This window comes from Theropithecus gelada, chromosome 4 (assembly GCF_003255815.1).
Source record: "Theropithecus gelada isolate Dixy chromosome 4, Tgel_1.0, whole genome shotgun sequence".
In the NCBI taxonomy this organism is placed as follows: Eukaryota; Metazoa; Chordata; class Mammalia; order Primates; family Cercopithecidae; genus Theropithecus; species Theropithecus gelada.
In genome coordinates this window covers 135,553,636-135,568,912 of record NC_037671.1, presented here as the reverse complement: position 1 = coordinate 135,568,912, position 15,277 = coordinate 135,553,636, and positions in this window count along the sequence as shown.

Below are 15,277 nucleotides of genomic sequence, written 5' to 3'. Positions count from 1 at the left end.
CTCCCCAAGGCAAGTTAATTTGGAAGCCAGTTTACTTTAAAAGTAAACTACCAAGTGTGACCTCTAGGTTATCAGCCTCAAGACAGTCTCAAAAGGTAACTATTATCAAGAATGACATTTAATGAATTATCGAGATTATTGAACAATTAACTAGCAGGGCACAACCCTCAGCCATGTTGGGGTAGGGTCCTGGGAAAGTTGGATCATGGGGAGGCCTGGAGTGAGCTAAAGGCTTGTGGTGGTTGCTTGTTACTGACTGATATGGAAAAATGTCTCTAATTTAACAACTGGTATGTTTTTATCAGTGCATACAAGCTAAATATCAGCCCTCATTAGTCTAACTTCCATTTTACACTTTGGGAAACTGACACTTAGAAAATTAGGAAACTTGGCCAGTAGCGGTGGGTCATGCCTGTAATCCCAGCACTTTAGGAGGCTGAGGTGGGCAGATCACGAGGTCAGGAGATCAAGACCATCCTGGCTAACATGGTGAAACCTGTCTCTACTAAAAATACAAAAAATTAGCCTGGCATGGCGGTGTGCGCCTGTAGTCCCAGCTGAGGCAGGAGAATGGCATGAACCCGGGAGGGGGAGCTTGTAGTGAGCTGAGATGGCGCCACTGCACTCCAGCCTGGACTACACAGCGAGACTCCATCTCAAAAAAAAAAAAAAAGCAAAAATTACGTGGGCATGGTGGCATGCGCCTGTAGTCCCAGCCGTGAGGCTGAGGCAGGAGAATCACTTGAATCCAGGAGGCGGAGGCTGTAGTGAGCCGAGAACGTGCCACTGCGCTCCAGCCTGGCGACAGAGCGAGGTTCCATCTCAAAACGATGGAAGGGGAGGGGAGGGGCAGGGAAAAAGAAAGAGAGAGAGAGAGACAGAGAGAGAGAGAAAGAGAAAGAGAGAATGAGAGAAAGAAAGGAAATTAGGAAACTTATCTGACTTACTACACTCTATTGTCTTTTCTGGGAAAGCAAGAGAACCTTAACTGACCTAGTAGAGATGCCAATCTCTGCATCAGGCTAGTTAAGAGTCAAGAGAATGAGATCGAGCATCCAGCCTTAACAGAGTTGAAGGGGTGTTAAAGAGCTAGGGAGCTGCACACCTGATTAAACTGGGTCAGCCACATCATTCTATGGTGAGACTTTAATGACATTAGGATCAATAACCCTTGTTCTGTAAACATGTCCATTGCTATGTTCTTCATCTCTTTCTGCTTTGTTTTTCACTGTATTTCCGGGGGTGTGAACTGCAACCACAAACTTTGATATTTAAGAAAAACCATGTTTCCTTATTTTCCTTAAATTGAGCCTGACTCTGAGCCCCTGTTACGTCAAGCTGGCAGGAAAATTTAATCTCAGTCAATATCCTCTCCTTTACACTCCTAGACCAGACATAGTATCTGAAGAGGCCTCTGCAGTCTTTAATCCGTATCGGTTACTACTGAGATTCCCGTGGTTCTTGAAGCCACACAGACTCTTCAGTTTCAGGCACTATGTTTCAGTAAAGCATGGGAATCCCTGCTGTTTGAAAACCCTGAAATTTAGAGCAGGCCTTTCTGAGGCTAGACTCTTAGGTCTTGGCACTACTTCTGGCACTGCTGGGAGAGAAGAGACACACCAGTCCTTTCCCAGCCTAAGGAAATCTCCATTTCCTCCTGCAGTTTTTATTTTTTGTTTTAGATACAGGGTCTCGCTCTGTTGCCCAGGCTGTAGTGCAATGGGATGATCACAGTGCACTGGAACTCCTGGGCTCAAGCAATCCTCCTGCCTCAGGCTCCCTAGTAGCTGGGGATACAGACATGCATCACCATGCCTGGCTAATTCTTCAGTTTTCTTTTCTTTTTTTTTTTTTAATTTAATTAATTAGTTAATTTATTTTGAGACAAAGTCTTGCTGTGTTACCCAGGCTGGAGTGAAGTGGCACAATCTCAACTCACTGCAACCTCTGCCTCCTGGGTTCAAGTGATTCTCCCGCCTCAGCTTCCCAAGTAGCTGGGATTACAGGCATCAGCCAACATGCCTGGCTAATTTTTATATTTTTAATAGAGACGGGGTTTCACCATGTTAGCCAGGCTGGTTTTGAACTCCTGACCTCAAGTGATTCACCTGCCTCAGCCTCCCAAAGTGCTGGTATTATAGGCATGAACCACCACATCCGGCCAGCTTTCTATTCTTTTAAACATCACAGATAAAGAAATACAAATTGCCGGCCGGGCGCGGTGGCTCAAGCCTGTAATCCCAGCACTTTGGGAGGCCGAGACGGGCGGATCACGAGGTCAGGAGATCGAGACCACCCTGTCGAACACGGTGAAACCCCGTCTCTACTAAAAAGTAAAAAAAAAAAAAAACTAGCCGGGCAAGGTGGCGGGCGCCTGTAGTCCCAGCTACTCGGGAGGCTGAGGCAGGAGAATGGCGTAAACCCGGGAGGCAGAGCTTGCAGTGAGCCGAGATCCGGCCGCTGCACTCCAGCCTGGGCGACAAAGCAAGACTCCCGTCTCAAAAAAAAATAAAAAAAAAAAAACAAAGAAATACAAATTGCCTACCTGCCTGCTTGGAAGGGATAAAGGGGAAAATGTAGGACATTAGCGTCTCCATAAATTACCCTGCCATATCACTAAAAGCCTTTGAAAAATTTAAACTTTATCATGTTGGGTTTTTTGTTTTTGTTTTTGTTTTTGTTTTTTTGAGGTAGAGTCTCACTCTGTCACCCAGGCTAGAGTGCAGTGGTGCAATCTCAACTCATTGCCACCTCCACCTCCCAGGTTCAAGCAATTCTCCTGACTCAGCCTCCCAAGTAGCTGGGATTATAGGTGTGCACCACCACTCTTGGCTAAATTTTTTTTTTTTTTTGAGACAGAGTCTCGCTCTGTTGCCCAGGCTGGAGTGCAGTGGCACGATCTCTGCTCACTGCAAGCTCCGCCTCCTGGGTTCATGCCATTCTCCTGCCTCAGCCTCCCAAGCAGCTGGGACAACAGGTGCTCGCCAGCACGCCCGGTTAATTTGTTTGTATTTTTTAGTAGAGACGGGGTTTCACCATGTTAGCCAGAATGGCCCCCATCTCCTGACCTCGTGATCTGCCCACCTCTGCCTCACAAAGTGCTGGAATTATAGGTGTGAGCCACCGCGCCCGGCCCCTAATTTTTATATTTTTAGTAGAGATGGGGTTTCACCATGTTGGCCAGACTGGCCTCAAACTTCTGACCTCAAGTGATCCATCTGCCTCTGTCTCCCAAAGTGCTGGGATTACAGGCATGAGCCACCACTCCCGGCCTTTATCCTGTTGGTTTTAGGAGTCAAAGGTAACCTGGAGAAGTGGTGCCCACCTGTAGTCCCAGCTTTTTAGGGAGGCTGAGGTGGGAGTATAGCTTGAGCCTAGGAATTCAAGGTTGCAGTGAGCCAAGATCACACCACGGTGCTCCAGCCAGGGTGACAGAGTGAGACCCTGTGTCTTAAAAACAAAAACAAAAGAGTCAAAAAGATTTGTTCTCACCTGGGAGCTTGAGGCCTCCGAGTACTCATTGAAAAGAGATTTGAGGCTGGGCGGAGAGGTTCACGCCTGTAATCCTAACACTTTGGGAGGCTGAGGCAGGCAGATCACTTGAGCCCTGGAGTTTAACCTGGGCAACATGGCAAAACCTTGTCTCTACAAAAAATATGAAAAATTAGCTGGGCATGGTGGCACATACCTGTAGTCCTAGCTACTTGGGAGGGTGAGCTGGGAGGGTGGCTTGGGCCCAGGAGGTTGAGGCTGCAGTGAGCTGTGATTGCACCATTGCGCTCCAGTCTAGATGGCAGAGACCCTGTCTCAAAGAAGAGAAAAAAAGAGAGAGAAATTTGGTGGCAGTGGGCTATCGTTTCCTGGTGATCTTGTGTAGTTCCTGGGGCATTGCTCTTAAGAAAGGGACTGGTAATGAGAGTGTACAAGACAAACACCTGGGTGGTGTTGCAATCCTGTAAGGGGCTGGGCGTGGTGGCTCACACCTGTAATCCCAGCACTTTGGGAGGCTGAGGCGGGTGGATCACCTGAGATCAGGAGTTTGAGACCAGCCTGACTCATAGGGTGAAACCCCATTTCTACTAAAAATACAAAAATTAGCCGGGCGTGGTGGTGTGCACCTGTAATCCCAGTTACTCAGGAGGCTGAGGCAGGAGATTCGCTTGAACCCGGGAGGCGGAGGTTTCAGTGAGCCAAGATCGCATGACTGCATTCCAGCTTGGGCGACAGAGTGAGACTCCATCTCAAAAACAAAAAAAAAGAAATCTTGGAAGAAAACTCATTTCTTCTTCTATTTATTTTTTTTCTTTTTCAAGACAGAGTCTTGCTCTGTCACCTAGGCTGGAGGGCAGTGGTGCCATCTTGACTCACCGCAACTTCCACCTCTCAGGTTCAAGCAATTCTCCTGCCTTAGCCTCCTGTGTAGCTGGGATTACAGGCACCCACCACCACACCCAGCTAATTCTCTTATTTTTAGTAGAGACAGGATTTCACCATGTCTTGGTGACCAGCTAGGCTGGTCTTGAACTCCTGACCTCAGGATCTGCCCGCCTTGGCCTCCCAAAGTGCTGGCATTACAGGCGTGAGCCACTGTGCCTGGCCAGAAAACTCATTTCAAAGTGTTCTAAGTAAATGCTTTTTACCGATAAGAAGGACGTGTGGGTAATGAGGGGAAATTTATAAGTCAGATTAAAAGGAGCCATGTGAGAGACAAATGATGTGGCCTTCTGCAGGCACAGTTGGAGCTACTAGAGAAAAATCTGTGTTTGTACGTTGGAGGAGGAGGGGCAATGGATTATTTATTTATTTAGAGATGGAGTTTCACTCTTGTTGCCTAGGCTGGAGTGCAATGGTGAGATCTGGACTCACCGCAACCTCCGCCTCCCTGGTTCAAGCGATTCTCCTGCCTCAGCCTCCTGAATAGCTGGGATTACAGGCATGTACTACTAGGCTTGGCTAATTTTTTATTTTTTAGTAGAGACAGGGTTTCTGCATGTTGGTCAGGCTGGTCTTGAACTCCCGACCTCAGGTGATCTGCCCGCCTCAGCCTCCCAAACTGCTGAGATTACAGGTGTGAGCCACTGGGCCCGGCCGATGTATTTATTTTTTAAAAATAGAGACGAGGTCTCATTATATTGCCTAGGCTGGTCTCGAACTCCTGGGCTCAATGATTCTCCAGCTTTGGCCTTCCAAAGTGCTGGGATTGCAGGCATAAGCCACCACACCTGGCCCAAGTGATTTTAATTATAGTTAATAAGAATTGGTTGGGTAAGGTGGCTCACGCCTGTAATCCCAGTATTTTGGGAGGTGGAGGCAGACAGATCATGAGGTCAAGAGATTGAGACCATCCTGGGTAACATGGTGAAACCCCCATCTCTACTAAAAATACAAAAATTAGCCAGGTATTGTGGCACGTACCTGTAGTCCCAGCTACTTGGGAGGCTGAGGCAGGAGAATCGCTTCAACCGGGGAGTTGGAGATGGCAGTGAGCCAAGATTGTGCCACTGCACTCCAGTCTGGTGACAAAGTGAGACTCCGTCTCAAAAAAAAAAAAAGAATCATGAAAATTTTCAGAAATGTAATTTCTGAGAAATCAAGTGTTGTGCTCTATATTTAAAAGCCTGCCACTAGGAGGAGACAAATGAATTAAAAATTGTTTAACCTGTTCTTTTAGAACACATTTTCTTTTTTTGTTTTTGAAATTTTTTTTTATTTTTTATTTTTTTAATTTTTTTTTTTTTTTAGAGACAGGGTGTCGCTTTGTCCCCCAGGCTAGAGTGTAGAAACGCAATCATAGTTCACTGCAGCCTTGATATCCTGGGCTCAAGCGATCTTCCTACCTCAGCCTCTACAGTAACTGGGACTACAGGCTCATGCCACCGTGCCTGGCTAATTTTTTACATTTTTTGTAGAGATGGAGATGGAGTCTCGCTATGCTGCCCAAGCTGGTCTTAAGCTCCTGGGATCCAGCAATCCTCCTGCCTCAGCCTCCCAAAGCCCTGGGATTACAAGCGTGTGCCACCTTGCCCAACCCAACATTTTGTCTTAAAAATCAACATTTTACACTTATGTAGTAGTTTATATTCCATTTAAGGACAATGAGAGCTTTTAAAATTATATCTTATTATGTTTTAGATTGAAAACTAAAAGCTAATCCAGTGATTCTCAAACTTCAGCTGTATCAGAATCAGCTGGAGGGCTCATTAAAATGCAGACTGCTCAAGCCCCACTCCCAGAGTTTCTGATTCAGCAGGTCTGATATAGGAGAAGACAGGAAACATGCCTTTTTTTTTTTTTTTTTCTTTAGAGACAGGGTTCGCTTTGACACCCAGGCTGGAGTGCAGTGGTGTGATCTCTGCCCACTGCAACCTCCATCCCCTGGGTTTAAGTGATCCTCCCACCTCAGCCTCCCAAGTAGCCATGCGCCACCATGCCTGGCTATTTTTTTGTATTTTTAGTACAGACATGCTGCCCAGGCTTGTCTCCTGATCCCAAGTGATCCACCAGCCTCAACCTCCCAAAGTGCTGGGAATACAGGTGTGAGCCACTGCGCCCGGTGGAAAATATACCTTTCTAATAAGTTCTCAGGTGATTCTGATGCTCTGGTCTAGGGAACACGCTTTGAGAACCACTGTACTAGATGACAGTAGATGTCAACACCACTTGCCAACAATCAGATTGAATTAAATATTGAGAACACACTAAGTAAAGTATTCCAGTTTGCTAGAAAGTAACGTAGTGTTAGAAATAAGACTGGAATTACCGTCTTTGAAGGTCTTGAATTCAAAAGAAAGCACTTGGCTGGCGTGGTGGCTCACATCTGTAATCCCAGCACTTTGGGAGGTTGTGGCGGCGGATCACCTGAGGTCAGGAGTTCTAGACCAGCCTTGCCAACATGGTGAAACCCTGTCCCTACTAAAAATACAAAATTAGCTGGGTGTGGTGGTGCATACCTGTAATCCCAGCTACTCGGGAGGCTGAGGCAGGAGAATCACTTGAATCTGGGAGGCGGAGGTTGCAGTGAGTACAGGTTTTTTTGTTTTGTTTTGTTTTTTTCTGAGACAGTTTTGCTCTGTCACCCAGGCTGGAGTGCAATGTCATGATCTCAGCTCACTGCAACCTCCTCCACCTCCAGGGTTTAAGCAATTCTCCTGCCTCAGCCTCCCGAGTAGCTAGGAGTACAGGCCCCGCCACCATGTCCGGCTAATTTTTGTATTTTTAGTGGAGATGGGGTTTCACCATGTTGGCCAGGCTGGTCTTGAACTTCTGACCTCAGGTGATCCACCCACCTCAGCCTCCCAAAGTGATGGGATAACAGGTGTGAGCCACTGCACCCATCCCATTCCTTTTATGTTAAAGCAAAAATAGATGGAGAAGATGGCAAAATCTGCCTAACTTTTTTTTTTTTTTCTTGAGACAGTGTCTCACTCTGTCGCCCAGGCTGACACTATCTCGGCTCACTGCAGCCTCTGCCTCCCAGGTTCAAGTGATTCTCCTGCCTCAGCCTATCAAGTAGCTGGGACTACAGGCACTCGCCACCACACCCAGCTATTTTTAGTGGAGACAGGGTTTCACCATGTTGGCCAGACTGGTCTCGAACTCCTGACCTCAGGTTATCCACTCATCTCAGCCTCCTAAAGTGCTGGGATTATAGGCGTGAGCCACTGCGCCCGGCCAAATAGACTTTTTTTTTTTTAAGTTCCAGTTCCAGAATCATCTTTATTTTTAAAAAAAGTTGAAGCTTTTTCCCAAAACATGGTCCTAAGGTTCAGATAAGTGGGTTCCTTAAGGGAAGGAGTAGGAGGTGGTGGCCGAAAGGAAATATAAGGCTGGGCGTGGTGGCCCATGCCTGTAATCACAGCCCTTTGGGAGGCCAAAGTGGAAGAATCACTTAAGCCCAGGAGTTCAAAACCAGCCTGGGCAGCATAGTGAGACCCCGGATCTCTGCAAAAAATTTAAAAAATAGCCGGATGTGGTGGCGCACACCTGTGGTCTCATCTACTTGGAAGGGTGAAGCAGGAGGATCATTTTAGAGCCTGGGATATTGAGGCTGCAGTGAGCTGTGATGGCACCCATGCACTCCCGCCTAGGTGACTGAGCAATACCCTGTCTCCAAAAAAGAGAAAAAAGAAAAAAATATATATCAATATGGAAAAACAAATTCAGATATTTAAATATTGACTTAAGGCCAGGCGTGGCGCTCACACCTGTAATCCCAGCACTTTGGGAGGCCCAGGCGGGCGGATCACCTGAAGTCAGGAGTTCGAGACCAGGCTGGCCAACGTGGTAAAACCCTGTCTCTACTAAAAATACAAAAATTGGCTGGGCTTGGTGGCGGACGCCTGTATTCCCAGCTACTCGGGAGGCTGAGGCAGGAGAATGGCTTGAACCTGGGAGGGGGAGGTTGCAGTAAGCTGAGATTATGCCAGTGCACTCCAGCATGGGCAATAGAGCAAGACTCTGTCTCTAAATAAATAAACAAATAAATAAATAAATATTATTTACCTAAAAGCAAAAGTTTAGACGTGTTCCAAAACTTAATATGATAACCAAAGGCAGCCGATCGATGGCCTTCAGGGAAACCGTAAGTATTTGAGGACTGTCAGTGGAAAGGTAATTTGGCAGCTGCGGGTCTAGGGCAGCTTGAAACAGGAAGCTTTTCTCTGATCCAGGTATGGAGAGATGAGACCCTGGATGAGGGCAGTGACTGAGGAAGATAAAGGGAGAGGTCAGAGACATTCCAGTTATAAACCATAAGACTTGGGTGACTGCCTAAATGAGGAGGAAAAAATTCTCCAGTTATGAGCCTGAGAGTCAGTTCAGAAATATGGTACTGGCAACATGAGGTAGCTTGCCCCAGTTGCTCTGTCCAAACAGATAAAAGGATAATTAACCAGACCAATGGTTCTCAAGTGTGGTCTCCAGATCAATGTAGTCAGCATTACCTGGGATTTTGTTACAAATGCAAATTCGCAGGCTGTACCCCAGATGACTAAATCAGAAATGCTGGGAAGGGGCCCTACAACTTGTGGTTTAAGCTCTCCAGATGATTCTGATGCACATTATTATATTATTATGAGACAGGGTCTTGCTCTGTCGCCAAGGCTGGTGTACAGCTTACTGTAGCCTTGACCTCCTGTATTCAAGTGATCCTCCCACCTCAGCCTCTCGAGTAGCTGGAACTACAGGCACACATCACCATGCCCAACTAGTTTTTGTATTTTTAGTAGAGATGAGTTTCGCCATGTTGGCCAGGTTCTGATGCACATTTAATTTTGAAAAACTGAACTAAGCCAGTCACATTTTTCTCCTTTTTTTTGAGATGGAGTCTCACTCTGTCATCCAGGCTGCAGTGCAGTGGTATCATCTTGGCAACCTCCACCTCCCAGGTTCAAGTGATTCTCCTGCCTCAGCCTCTCGAGTAGTTGGGATTACAGGCGCACACCACTATGCCTGGCTAATTTTTTTTTTTTTTTTTTTGTATTTTTAGTAGAGACAGGGTTTCATTCACCATGTTTGCTAGGCTGGTCTCAAATGGCTGACCTCAAGTGATCTGCCCAGCTCGGCCTCCCAAAGTGCTGGGATTACAGCCACCAAGCCCAGCCAGATTTTTTTTTTTTTTTTTTTTTTTTTTGAGACGAAGTCTCGCTCTGTCACCCAGGCTGGAGTGCAGTGGCGCGATCTCGGCTCACTACAAGCTCCGCCTCTTGGGTTCACGCCATTCTCCTGCCTCAGCCTCCCGAGTAGCTGGGACTACAGGTGCCCGCCAGTATGCCTGGCTAATTTTTTTTGTATTTTTAGTAGAGACAGAGTTTCATTTCACCGTGTTAGCCAGGATGTTCTCGATCTCCTGACCTCGTGATCCACCCACCTCAGCCTCCTAAAGTGTTGGGATTACAGGCATGAGCCACTGTGCCCAGCGTTTTTTTTTGTTGTTGTTGTTGTTTTTGCTTTTTTTTGGTTTTTCTTTCAAGAATTTGTGCTGGGCATGGTGGCTCATGCCTGTGATCCCAGCACTTTGGAAAACTGAGGCAGGAGGATTGCTTGAGCCCACCAGTTCAAATCCAGCCTGGGCAACATAGTAAGACACTGTCTGTACAAAAAATTTAAAAAATAGCCAGGCGGCCAGACATGGTGGCTCACACCTGTAATCTCAGCATTTTGGGAGGCCGAGGTGGGAGAATCACCTTAGGTTGGGAGTTCGAGACCAGCCTGACAAACATGGAGAAACCCCATCTTTACTAAAAATACAAAATTAGCTGGGCATGGTGGCGCATGCCTGTAATGCCAGCTACTCGGGAGGCTGAGGCAGAAGAATTGCTTGAACCCGGGAGGCAGAGGTTGCAGTGAGCCAAGATCGTGCTGTTGTACGGAGTGAAACTCCGTCTCAAAAAAAAAAAAAAAAAGCCAGGCATTGTGGCACAGCTGTAGTCCCAGCTACTCAGTAGGCTGAAGTGGGAGGATTGCTTAAGCCTGGGGTGCCAAGGATGCAGTGAGCTGTGATCATGCCACTGCACTCCAGCCTGGGTGACAGAGTGAGATTGTCTCAAAAAAAAAAAAAAAAAAAAAAAAGAAAGAAAGAAAAATAAAAGAAAGAAAGAAAAGAAAAAAAGAATTTGAAGTTGATTATACAGAGGATCACTCTGTTGAATGTGGGGAGAGAAGCTGAAAGTGGTTATAAGTGGTTATAGAGAGACATGATATGAGTAAACTGGAATTATGACTAAGCAGAAGCTATGACTAAATGAGGTAGTGGCTGGTAGTCATAGAGACAGAGAGAAGTGGTGATACACACCCTCAGGGTTGGGGAGTACGGCATGACTCCTGCCACTGAGAATGACACTTCACTCTGTCCGTAGGTGTGCATAGAATTTGTTGTGCACTTCCACGTTCATTTTAGTTCCCAACTGCAGTCTAACCACATTGCTGTTCTTACATTCCTATGATATTCTCATCTTTCTTGTCATGTGTATCCTCAAAATAGACTTCCTCCCAGCTACTCAGAAGGCTGAGACAGGAGGAGACCAGCCTGGGCAAGATAGTAAGACCCCCATCTCTTTATAAAATATGTATATAGAGAGACTTCCTACTACTTGAGATGGCAGGAGTAAATCTGCGTTCCTAAAACCTGAAAAGCTGATACAGGTTAAGCAACCCTGATCCAAATATCAAAAATCCAGAATTCTCCAAAATCCAAAGCTTTGGGTTTTTTTGTTTAGGTGGAGTTCGCTCTTATTGCCTAGGCTGGAGTGCAATGGCATGATCTCGGCTCACAGCAACCTCTGCCTCCCTGGTTCAAGTGATTCTCCTGCTTCAGCCTACCAAGTAGCTGAGAGTATAGGCATGCGCCACCACATCCAGCTAATTTTGTATTTTAGTAAAGATGGGGTTTCTCCATGTTGGTCAGGCTGGTCTCAGACTCCCGACCTCAGGTGATCTGCCCGTCTCGGCCTCCCAAAGTGCTGGGATTACAGGCGTGAGCCACCGCGCCCAGTCCAAACTCCAAAACTTTTTGAGTGCCAATGTGATGCCTTAAGGGAAAACTCCACACCTGACCTCATGTGATGGGTCGCAGTCAAAACTTTGTTTCAGGCTGGGGCACGGTGGCTCATGCCTGTAATTGCAGCACTTTGGAAGGCCAAGACAGGTGGATCACTTGAGGCCAGGAGTTCCAGACCAGCCTGGCTAACATGGCAAAAACCCATCTCTACTAAAAGTACAAAAATTAGCTGGGCATGGTGGCACACACCTGTAATCCCAGCTACTTGGGAGGCTGAGGCATGAGAATCACCTGAACCTGGGAGGCAGAGGTTGCAGTGAGCCAAGACTGCCCCACTGCACTCCAGCCTGGGTGACAGAGACTCTGTCTCAAAAAACAAGAACAACAAAAAGAACTAAATAAATGGGAAAGCATCCCATGTTCCTAGATTGGAATGCTTAAAAAATGTTTTGTCTGTCTGTTTCAGAGGAGGGGAAGGAGAAAAAAAAAAAAAAAGAAAGAAAAAACTTTACTTCAACCAGCACATGGTTTATGCTTGTTATCCCAGTGCTCTGGGAGTCTGTTGCAGGAGGATCACTTGAGCCCAGGAGTTCAAGACCAGCCTGGGCAACACAGCAAGATCCCATCTCAATTTTAAAAAAAGAGAAAACTTTATTTCATGCACAGTTATTTAAAATACTATATAAAATTACCTTCAGGCTATGTGTATAAACTGTATATGAAACATAAATGAATTTTGTGTTTAGACTTGGGTCTCATCTCCAAGATATCTCATTATACATATGCAAGTATTTTAAAATCTGAAAAAAATCAGAAATCTGGAACACTACTTTTTTTGAGACAGGATCTTGCTCTGTCACCCAGGCTGGAGCGCAGTGGCATAATCTCAGCTCACCACAACCTCCACCTCCTGCATTCAAGCGATTCTCCTGCCTCAGCCTCCAGAGTAGTTGGGACCACAGGTGCACACTACCACCCCCAGCTAATTTTTGTATTTTTTGTAGAGATGGAGTTTCACCATGTTGGCCAGGCTGGTCTCGAATTTCTGAGCTCAAGGGATCCACCCCCCCTTGGCCTCCCAAAATGTTGGGATTATAGGCATGAACCACTGCACCCAGCCAGAAATCTGAAACCCTGCTGATCCCAAGCATTTCATATAAGGGATAACTCAATCTGTATAGCTTCAAACCTGTATAGTACAGATAGAGTTTCCCCATGTTGGCCAGGATGGTCTGCATCTCTTGACCTCATGATCCGCCAGCCTTGGCCTCCCAAAGTGCTGGGATTATAGGGGTGAGCCACCTCGGCTGGCCTCAAATAATTACTTTTTTTTTGAGATGGCATCTTGTTCTGTCACCCAGTGCAGTGGTGCAATTTCGGCTCACTGCAAGCTCCACTTCCCAGGTTCACGCCATTCTCCTGCCTCAGCCTCCCGAGTAGCTGGGACTACAGGTGCTCACCACCACACCCAGCTAATTTTTTGTATTTTTTGTAGAGACAGAGTTTCACTGTGTTAGCAAGGATGGGCTCGATCTCCTGACCTCGTGATCTGCCCACCTTGGCCTCCCAAAGTGCTGGGATTACTTTTTTTTTTTTTTTAGAAATGGGGTCTCACTATGTTGCCCAGGCTAGTCTTGAACTCCTTGACTCAAGTGATACTCCTGCCTCAGCCCACCCAAAGTGCTGGGATTACAGGTATGAACCCCTGTGCCTGGTCAAGAATTACTTTTTGATTAAATGTGTTCTGTCACCTTTCCCCTTGAACAACTACCACTTCTAAATTAACCTTCACTTCTGACGCTGGAGTCACAGTTGGAAATCTTTATTTTTCTCTTCTCTTACTAGCCTCCTTATTCAGGCAGTCACCCTGAAAATGTAGTACAGGTAACACTTTCTCAACTGGAATGTCTCTTGATCTCTCCTCTATTTCTCTCAACCACTGCCCCAATCCACATCTAAACTTCCCATCCTTAATTTCAACATCTTCTGCGTATAGTGTCTTTGTCTTTTCTTTAATTTTTTATGTTTCATATTTTTCATATTGATCTTCAAAAAATAATAGTCATGCAATTTGGGTAGAGTTGTGAACACGAAGATTCCGTCAACTGTTGGTAAATGAGGCAGGAGCGTTGTCTGGCATTGTCAAAACTTTAGACAGGACCCTACATTGCCAGGATTCTTAACTGATCTGGTAAAAGAGAGGTTGAATTAAAAGAGATATCTCTAAATTCCTTTTCATCCCTGACATTGCCTATACTATTTTATTTGCTTTATCATCTTGATGGCATTGCTCTTTAGTCTATTTACAAAATACTACTTATTTTAATAGCTTGGTCTAGGGCTGGGTGTGGAAGCTCACGACTATAATCCCAGCCCTTTGGGAGGCCAAGGGGAGTTTGAGTCCAGGAGTTTGAGACCAGCCTGGGCAACATGGTGAAACCCCATCTCTACAAAAAATTAAAAATTAGCTGAGCATGGTGGCATATGCCCGTGGTCTCAGCTATTCGGGAGGCTGAGGCAGGAGGATCACTTGAGCCCAGGCTGCAGTGAGCTGTGTTTGCACCACTGCACTCCAGCCTGGGTGGCAGAGCAAGACCTTGTCTCAAAAATAAAAATAAAAAAATAATAAATAGCTTGGTCTTGTAGAATTAATGTTTTATTACCAACACATTTCAAGAAAGGAAGTAAAAGTTACAAGAGCAAAACTGTTGTACTTAGGGTGTTACAAATGTTTTCATTTGTTATGACAGTTTGACTTGTATCAGAACCCACCACACCTTATCAAACCTCACACTCTTCCTTTTCACGCACCAACTGGCCCTTTTGTGCCAGTTGGTGGCACAACCAAGATGATCTGTTGAAACTCTACATCCTGCCTTATATTATTTTTGCCACTGGGCCTTTGCTAATGCCATTTTCTTTGCTAGGCTGACTTCTGTTTCTCAGTCTTTGACGATTATGTCTCTCTTTTCTTTTCTTTTTTTTTTTTTTCACCACATGGGTTTAATCTTCTCACATAGGTAATTAGAGTAGGTAGTCTTGAGGGGCAGTGTCTCCATCGTGTCGCCCGTGTCTCTTGTATCTTATGTTTTCTGTCTTCTATTCTGTTCATGGTCTCTCCTGATCAGAAGATGGCCTCTGCACCCCAGCCCCACGTGTCTGTGCCAGGGAGATAGAAGAAAGCCTTAAGGAGAAAATTAAATAGAAAGTCCATGCCTGGCATGGTGGCTCATGCCTGTAATCCCAGCACTTTGGGAGGCTGAGGCAGGCAGATCACCTGAGGTCAGGAGTTTGAGACCAGCCTGGCCAACATAGCAAAACCCTGTCTCTACTAAAAATAGGAAAATTAGCTTGGTGTGATGCATGCGCTTGTAATCCCAGCTACTCAGGAGGCTGAAGTAAGAGAATCTGGGAGGTGGAGGTTGCAGTGAGCTGAGACTATGCCACTGCACTCCAGCCTGGGAGACAGAGTGAGACTCCATCTCAAAAAAAAAAAAAAGAGAAAGTCCAGTAGAGGCTGGGCATGATGGCTCATGCCTGTAATCCCAGCACTTTGTAAGGCTAAGGCAGGCAGATCATTTGAAGTCAGGAGTTAGGGACCAGCCTGGCCAACATGGTGAAACCCTGTCTCTACTAAAAAATACAAAAATTAGCCGAGTGTGGTGGTGCGCGCCTGTAATCCCAGCAACTCGGGAGGCTGAAACACAAGAATCACTTGAACCCCAGGGGGCGGAGGTTGCAGTGAGCCAAGATGGCACCACTGCACTCCAACCTGGGCAA